This window comes from Hemitrygon akajei, unplaced genomic scaffold, assembly GCF_048418815.1.
Source record: "Hemitrygon akajei unplaced genomic scaffold, sHemAka1.3 Scf000050, whole genome shotgun sequence".
Taxonomy (NCBI): Eukaryota; Metazoa; Chordata; class Chondrichthyes; order Myliobatiformes; family Dasyatidae; genus Hemitrygon; species Hemitrygon akajei.
The window spans coordinates 3,322,619-3,331,901 of record NW_027331936.1 but is presented as its reverse complement, the minus strand read 5'-3'; the positions used below and the strand labels follow the sequence as shown (position 1 = coordinate 3,331,901).

The 9,283-nt window shown below is 45.6% G+C and overlaps 1 non-coding gene across 1 annotated transcript; it reads right to left on the bottom strand.

Moving 5' to 3' along the window:
- Positions 1-380: 380 nt before the first annotated feature.
- Positions 381-454, bottom strand: trnav-cac (transfer RNA valine (anticodon CAC)). The gene has a single exon. It is a non-coding gene; the product is annotated as a tRNA-Val (tRNA).
- Between the last annotated feature and the right edge of the window lie 8,829 nt (positions 455-9,283).

Below are 9,283 nucleotides of genomic sequence, written 5' to 3'. Positions count from 1 at the left end.
TTTGCAGCACACGGTTATTCTTCCTGATGTTTGTCTGAATGGGAACATTTGAGATGCGAGCTCCGTTGAAACCACAGTGCATCCTCATGCGACAATACATGGCAATGGGTTTGAAGGCTAATTATCCCGTGTACGTTGCAATGTACGTTATCTACCAACCTCCTTAGGTTTAAATCCGTTTATGTTCTCCTGGAAATTATATATAATTTCTATTAATTCTTCTTTCTTTAATTTACCTTTGCCGGGTTTGAAATAAAATGCGCTACTGCTGGAAAAGTGAATGTTCATTATATTTACACCTGGACGCCCATGACAGTAAACTTGAACACAAACTGAAAAATTGAATCTCAAGTTCATTTGCAGCACTGAAGCCCAAAGAATGATTCTGCCCGGGATTGAACTGGGGACCTTTCGCGTGTGAAGCGAATGTGATAACCACTACACCACAGAAACCGTGCAAAGCGCTCAATGCTTTGAGCTCTTGAGCAATGACCCGAGGCACCCCCTCACCGCCCTGCTCTGAAGTACAGCAATAAGTACAAAACATTGCCCATCCTTCCTTCCCGTTTTCAGTAACACGCATTAACTAGGTTAGGACTTTATTTTATTGAGTGTAGAAGAATGAAGAGAGACTTGATAGAGGTATGTAAAATTATGCTGGGTATAGATAGAGTGAATGCAAGCAGGCTTTTTACACTGAGGCCAGGGGAGAAAAAAAAAATCAGAGGACATCGGTTAAGGGTGAAGGGCGACAGTTTAAAGGGAACATTGGGGAGGGGTGTTCTTCACACAAAGAGTGGTGGGAGTGTGAAATGAGCTGCCAGATGAAGTAATAAATACGGGCTCACTTTTAACATCTAATTAAACCTTGGATAGGTACATGGATGCGGGGTGTATGGAGGGATATGGGCCAGGTGAAGGTCAGTGGGACAAGGCAGAAAAATGGTTAGGCATAGCCAAGAAGGGTCAAAAGGCCTGATTCTGTGCTGTAATGTTCGATGGTTCTATGGTTATGCGCCATTTACAGAGATATGCATTAACAATTTCCTGTCGGGTGTTGGTTAAGGCGCGGCATGTGGCGGTCAACTGAACTGTGTTGTATTAATAGGCAAGGAATTAAAACACCTTCTGTACTCTAGCTTCCAGTAGTCTCCACAGGGTGGCGCTCGGGCTCACGTGCTAAATTTAACAGTGCCTTTAAGCTTTCTCACCCTGTCTGCCTCGTCCGTTCTCTTCACCTCAGATTACAAGTTAATTGAAGCAAGTGAGTGAACCACGTGCCGATACGTTTATATACAACAGGACGCGTTACAAGCCAGGGTTACTTGTGAGATTATGCCAGCTGTACAGTAACGAATCACTGCTATTCACCCCACCGAGTCCGCACTGACACCAGACACACCGTCACACTGATATTTCATTAATGATCACGGTCCAATCTGTTCCGTCAGATCGCAACCGGACCAAAACATCAACGGCCAATTAAACAACCTACTGTGAAGGAAAATTCTATTGGTAACAACAACCTTCAGGAACGGAGCGGCGTCGATCAGCTCTGAGGTCGCAGTGGAGTGATCACTCTCCAGCCGGAAGGACGTCAGCAGAAACGACGGAGCTGTCGTCTCTTTAACAGAGGCTTGGTGAACTCCGGATATGTGAGAATTATTTTATAATTCGGTACAGACGAATGCAGATTCATGTTGAGAGAGGGGGAGAGAGATGTCAGCATCTCCATACCATTTGTGCCTATTGAGGCTACGATTAATATCTCTTTTTTTTTCGCAGGTGCCTGAAACAATTCGCCGATGCAAGTAAATATTGAGTTTAATCGACAACACAACGAACCAAGATGAGGTGTAATTAGAGGGTTTCTGAAGCATAGCTTCAGGAAAGGTAGAGATCTTTGCTTCACCATTTGGTTAATTGAACTAAGAAGACAGGAATGTGGGGGATAATTCTGCCTTAATTCAGCAAAGAAACCATCTGCTCAGACACTTTCAACAACGGAAAGTGAGGCTGCGCGTGTTGAACTAAAGAACCAAGCAGGGAGATTGTTTGTAGCCCAGCGGGCACATGCCTTTTAGTGAATGAGGGAGGATCTCTTGCAACGTTTGTAAACTTACACTCTCCTGCTCAGATCACACTCAAAGGTGCATCGATTCGCAGTTAAATACAAATAACAATTAGGCTATCTCAGAAGCACATAAACAAATGTAACATTCCAGTGGAATGCTCAACTTGAGAGACGCTTAGTCACCCGGGCACTGCATTAAAAATCACAAGCGCTTTCGGCTCGAACTCACAAAACAACACATTTCTCCGCCGCGTACCGCCATTTAAGTACCGCTCGCTAACCGATTGCGCCACTAGAGCCCAGTGCTGCAAACACGTGTTTTACATATGGAAAGAAAATTTAGAAGACATAGAGCCTAAAAATATAGAGCACGTGAAAAGGCCGTTCGGCCCACAATCTGCTGCCATACTAGCTAGAAAGCAAATCAAAGGCACTCAAACTCTAATCCCTCCTTCCTACCCTGTCCATATCCCTCGATCTTCCTTACATCCATGTGTATATCGAGTCAGCAAATGTGCACATCAAATACCACCTATAAATTTGCTGAAAATGCAAACATTGTTGGTCGAATCTCGATGGAGACGAAAGGGCGAACAGAGGTGAGATATGTCAACTAGTTGAGTGGTGTCGCAGCAACAACCTTGCACTGAACGTCAGTAAGACGAAAAAGCTCATTGTGGACTTCAGGAAGGAGAAAGATACCAATCCTCATAGAGGGATCAGAAGTGGAGAGAGTGAGCAGTTTCAGGTTCCTGGGTGTTAAGATCTCTGAGGAATTAACCTGGTCCCGACATATCGATGCAGTTATGAGAAAGGCAAGACAGCGGCTATCCAGTACTTCATTAGGAGATTAATGAATAAACTCAAAAAAAACTTCTGGAGAGTATTCTGACAGGCTGCATCATTGTCTGGTATGGTGTGGGGACGGGGGGGGGAAGGTGTTACTACGCTACCGGAAGGGGAGATGATGGGGAGATGGGGAGCCTTATGATCATGCGGATGTAAGCAGATAGCTATGGATGGTGGAGAACAAGTGAGCACTCAGTACTCAGTGGGCGAACTTTCCATGAGCGAAGGTGGCAGGCGACAATTGCAGTCTGATTATTAAAGGAACAGCGGCATCTCACCATTCTCCGGCGGAGAGCAGTGTCGAGAGTTGGATGGCAGTGTCGCAAGGACGTGGCGGTGGAACGAACGCAGGTGCTGAACACGGGAGCGGAGGCCGAGTCGGGAGGCGTTACAGTCGTAGCGAGCGTGGAATGGGTGCCAAAGGAGTGTTTACCCGGAGTCTTGGTTTTAGTAGAGAATTCAAGAACGATGCTAGACTTAGAATTTATAGTCCTAAGAACCATGGGGTGAGGTTACTCATACACGGGTCGACCAACGAACTGGCAGCTCCTACTTGTGATCACAGGGTTTTTAAACTGCATTTGCTGATGGAAAGCAGGTGTTTGTATTTAGTGGAACCTGGGAATGATTGGTAACTAAACGAGGTTATTAAGGCACAATTCCTGAGCCAGGTGCTAGAAGGGACCATGACAGGCAGCCTTTGTTATGTTGGAAGAATGACACTGGAGCTCTTCCCTGGTTGGGAACAGATGAAGTTAATCTGTTAATCAGATGAAGTTAATCTTCATCTGCTCTTGAATCTTTCTTTGTACGCTGTTACTCTGTATGTCCAGACACCACATTATGGCTGAAAATTTGAATTTTCATTATAGTTGATTATCCGCTCGCAGTGCTTCATTTTCTCAGCCAGATCATTTGAACCTTCACTTACCTTTTGCACTGTAGGTCCCTCCAATAATATATAATCACTGCCGTTAAATCTGGGGCACCAAGTGAGAGATTGCTAGTTACCGACCCGCTGGCTAATGGATCATGACTGTCAGTCTGCCTTGGCAAATCGCTCTAGCAAGACTGAGAAAATAATCATTTCCAAACTCCACAAGCGTTTCTCATTGATAATCTCCTTCTGAATTCCTCTCCATCAAATTCGCAATATTGACACAGCAGCATATAGTTAGTGGGACAAACAGACAAAAACAGACAGCAGAGGACAGGGAGCCAGACAGACGAATAGATAGATAGATAGATAGATAGATAGATAGATAGATAGATAGATAGATAGATAGATAGATAGATAGAAACACAGAGACAGTTATCAGTTTTTGCTCACAGTGTGGATAAATGGGTGACCCTGGCCTGGGTTGATAGCGTTACCGTGGAAGATCGGCATTCCACTTCCTGTGGTCACAAGCAGGTGATTTTTAAATAAGTTTCGGGAACAGGAGGACGACGTGGAGGATTGGTATCGGCATCGGCATCGGTATTGGAAGATAAACCAACACCCTAACTCTCTCTCTCCAACTCTACTCAAACCAGATTCCAGAACTAAACTGATTACTTACCATCCCACCGTAATCACCTGAGCTGGGGAAGCTTGGGAACCTTATTCACACACACACACACACACACACACACACACACACACACACACACACACACACACACACACACACACACACACACACACACACACACACACACACACACACACACACACACACACACACACACACACACACACGCATTCCCAGAGTCGGAAATGGCCGAGGGATGAGTGGGCTATCATGTCACAAAGTGTGTTGAAGGGGAAGGCTCAGCAGTCGTATTCTGCCCTGACGCTTGAACAGTCAAGGAATTATGATACAGTGAAAGACGCAGTGCTTAAAGTCCATGAGTTGCTTCCGGAGGCGTATAAACAAAAGTTCAGAGATTTAAGGAAGTCCGGGAGCCAAACTTATATGGAGTTTGCCCATGAGAAACAGGTGTACCTCAGGGGCTGGTATACCTCGGAAGAGGTAACTGAGGGTTTGGACAGCTTGAAAGAGCTGGTTGTGACTGGAGATTTTAAGAAGTGTGTTCCCGATGATGTAAGGGCATACCGAGATGAAAAGGATGCCGCTACCTTGAGGGAGTCTGCTAGGTTAGCAGTCGAGGTTGTTTTAACTCACAAGGTTGAGTTTACTCCGGATGGGAGTTTCCCAGAGAGCAGCTGGGAGGGTCGGGGGAACCTGGAATTTGAAACTGCGACTGGTATTGAAAGCCTAGAAGAGGCAGCTGTCCCGATTGCCTGTATTCAATTTGTTAAGCACCTGTAAATTTCCAGGGTATTGAACCTTGTGTTGAAAATCAGTTAATGTCTGAGGTGGCTGACTCGGTTAAAAAGAAATGCAGTCTTTCTGAGCCAGATGGACTTGGTTCGGTGAATAAAGGGTTAAACTTGGTGCCAGTGGAAATTGAGGATTCTTAGTTATTTGTGTTAGATGGTGTTCTAAATGTTGGTGATGAGTTGAAAGTTGGTGATGTGAATCTTATTAGAACTATGTAGAAAGGAGCTGTTTCTGGATTTTTGAATAAAGAATTTGGGAAGTTTGCACTGGTTTCGCGACCTTTGATCCTGCTTGCAGGTCAAAGACCTGTAAAAGCATGTGAAATTCTGTTGAATTTTGTTTTCGCAGCAGGAAGTAAACACCTTCAAGGTTGTGGAGTTGTTTTTCACGATTGCAATTTGGAGAGAAAGGATTGTTTTCGTTTTGAGAGACCACCTGACCGGGTTACTATAGAGACGAGGCAAGCTAAAAGTCGAAAGGACAGAATGGATGGGTTGTTTGGGAATTTTTATAATGTAAACATGGTCTTCGTAAGCTTAGTAATGATATTGGGTTTGATAAATATTAGGTTGGCACCTATCCAGGGTGGAGTTTATTCAGCAGTCCAGCTAACAAGCAAGCTTGTGGCTGACGACACACACACAGATACTGTTGTGAACCTCTCATGCGCAGTGACCCGAAGCATGTCTAAAAAAGCTGCTGACGCAGTTAGCAAAGACAGGGGGTTAATTTATGAGAACTTGCCAGAGACTTTTCTGCCTTCCATGTTGCATCAGGATGTGGGTAGTAAGGAGGATGAGAAAGGCTTGTCCTTGTCCTGGGATGAATTTATAACGGAACAAAGTCGAGATTCTGAAATTGCTGCGTTGAAGGAGACAGCTCTCACAGAAGAGGAGGTTCAGAGAGAGTCAGTAGGATATTATCTTAAGGATGGGGTGTTACTGAGGAAGTGTTCACCTACTGTGCCTGCAAGTGAGGATTGGATCATTGAACATCAAGTTGTGGTCCCGAAAGTTTACAGGGCTGAGATTTTAAACATGGCTCATAGTATGTCTTTAGGTGGACACTTTGGAGTGAGGAAGACAGTAAACAGAATTATGAAGGAATTCCACCGGCCTAATTTAAGGAAGGATGTTGTGAACTTTTGCAGGACTTGCCATACCTGTCAGGTTGCGGGAAAACCTAATCGGGTGATCCCAGCGTCACAACTTAGACCAACACCTGCTTTTGGTGAACCTTTTTCTAGGGTCATAGTGGATTGTGTTGGCCCATTGCCAAGGACTGCAGCTGGTTATGAGTATTTGTTAACCATCATGTGTGCGATGTCTAGGTTCCATGAAGCTGTGCCTCTCAGGAACATCAAGGCCAAGACTGTGTTAAAAGCACTTAGCACATTTTTCACACTGGTATGTCTTCCTAAAGAAATCCAATGTGAAGTAACTTTACTTCGAAAACATTCCAGCGGGTAGTTAAAGAATTGAGAGCTAAGCACATCGTATCACCTTTGACCCTACTCAGAGAGCAATGATCAGATCAGAATGTGAGTAGGTGTGTGCTTAGTTACGTTTCCGTATTCAGAGACAGTCTTAACAAGGCTTGTGACCTTGTGAAGCAGAATTCACAGCACTCTCAGATAAACATGAAACAGAGGTATGACAGAAGAGCGAGGGAGCAGAGATATCGTGCTGGAGAAAGGGTCCTGATGCTGTTCCCCATCATTGCCAACCCACTGCAAGCGAGATTTAGTGGACCATATGAAATAATTAAGAAAATTGATCCTTTAAATTATGTTATTAGGACTCCTGACCGGTGGAAGGCTACCCAGCTCGTCCACGTAAATATGATCAAACGTTATCATGACCCCGAACCTGCACCTGTGAGTACCGTAGGTGTGTTTAACCCTGGTCTGGGGTTGATAACTCCACCACAGAAGATGGCATCCCCTTTTCTGTGGTCACAAGTTGGTGACTTTTAAATGAGTTTCGGGAACAGGAGGACGACGTGGTGTATCGGCATCGGCACTAGAAGATAAACCAAAACTCTAACTCTCTCTCTCCAACTCTACTCAAACCAAATTCCAGTACTGAACAGATTACTTACCATCCCACCGTAAGACTGCATCACCCAGTCTCCTGAGCTGGGGAAGCTTGAGCACACACACACACACACACACTCACACACACACACACTCACACACACACACACACACACACACACACACACACACACACACACACACACACACACACACACCCCCCACACACACACAACATACACACACACACACACACACACACACACCCACACACACACACACACACACACACACATACACACACACACACACCCCCCCCACACACACACAACATACACACACACACACCCCACACACACACACAACATACACACACACACAACACACACACACACACACACACACACACACACACACACACACACACACACACACACACGTATATATATAGATAGATAGGTATACGCACATATATACTCTGCTGAGCTGTCTACTTTATCTCGTTCTATATCACTTTATTCACGTAGTTACTAATAAAATAGAGTTTATAACGGCAGACTCAGACTCCGTGTGGGCCCATTTCTACTGGCTCTTTAACCCGTTAGGGGGTACGTAACAGACATCCAAAATCAAAGGCAGTATTCCAAGTTCTGGCTCATCGACCTCTTCAATACCTGCTGCCTCCCGTCTGAGGAGTCTGACTCGTTCTGCTGGTTCTTTTTAACCCTCCTGGGTGATTGACTGGGTGAAGGAGGAGGTTAAACGCCAGAGTGGAAACACGAGGAGTGAAGTTGGTAAAAGGAGCCTCCTGAACACATTGCACTACCTGTTTGAGTCTCAGAATCGTGGACTGGCTCCGGCCGCTCTGGGATCTGTGGAAACACTTTCATTCAGTGGAATGACACTGACCCCGATTGACTGCGCGGTCCTGTCTCATGTCATCAGACTCTGTGATACAATAAAACACCTCGACCTGGGAAACTGCCACATTCAGTGTGAAGGAATCCAGCGGCTGGGACCCGGGCTGCACAAGTGCCAGGAGTTGAGGTAACTTGACTTGTCTCTTCATTTGAACTGTGAAACCGTTCCCTTGTGTTGTTTCAATGTAAAGGAATTTGGGTAAAACTGTAGAAAATCAGATTAAGAAGAATTGTGACAAATGCCCAGGGGATCGGTCAGTAAATCCCCAAGGCGGGAGGGTTCTGTTGTTCCTTGTGAAGGGATGTTGGAGACTTCATCAGATCAGTGAACAACGGCCATTGGTTTAATGGTAGTAAATCACAGGAATGGCCGTGTTTCTCACTGCCTGTGACACGTCCATTGACAATGTTCCTTCTCACTGTTACTGACACCCAGACCGACACTGACTGCAGCAGGTGGGTCAGAGATTCACACCCCCTTCCCGGTGAGGGACAAGAGACCGTCAGCAGACTGTCCCAGTGAGAAGAAAAGAAATACCATTGTGAGATTGTACTCTCCTGCCTTTCCCCTTGTGTGACTATCACCATCAGTCCACCTGTGTGACTGTGCTCACTACCAGATACCCAGACCTCATGGGCGCCTCTCCTCTCCCGATTGTGGGCCTTAGTTCACACCCACCACTCCCGAAAAATCTGTTTCTGCGTCATCTCGTCTGTTGGATTACTTTTCCCTATCGGTATACTGCTGTGAGACCGCTCTTCCCCATCCTCCTTCTTCCTGCGGGATCTCTTTTCCCCATCCCCTTGCTCCTGTGTTGATCGCTCTTCCACTTCACCCTTCCTCCTTTGGGATCTCTCTTCCCCATCCTCTTTCTCCTATGGGATCTCTCTTCCCCATCTCCCTTCCTCATGTGGAATATCTTGTCCGCATTCCCGTCCCACGTTCTTGTTCTGTCTTCCCCTATCTTTTCCTCAGATGGAGTCTTTTCCACATTATCCCATCGGCACTTCCCCATTCATAACTCTTCCTCACCGTGGGCCTGCTCTTTTGACCCTTTCACATCAGGAACACTTTTGT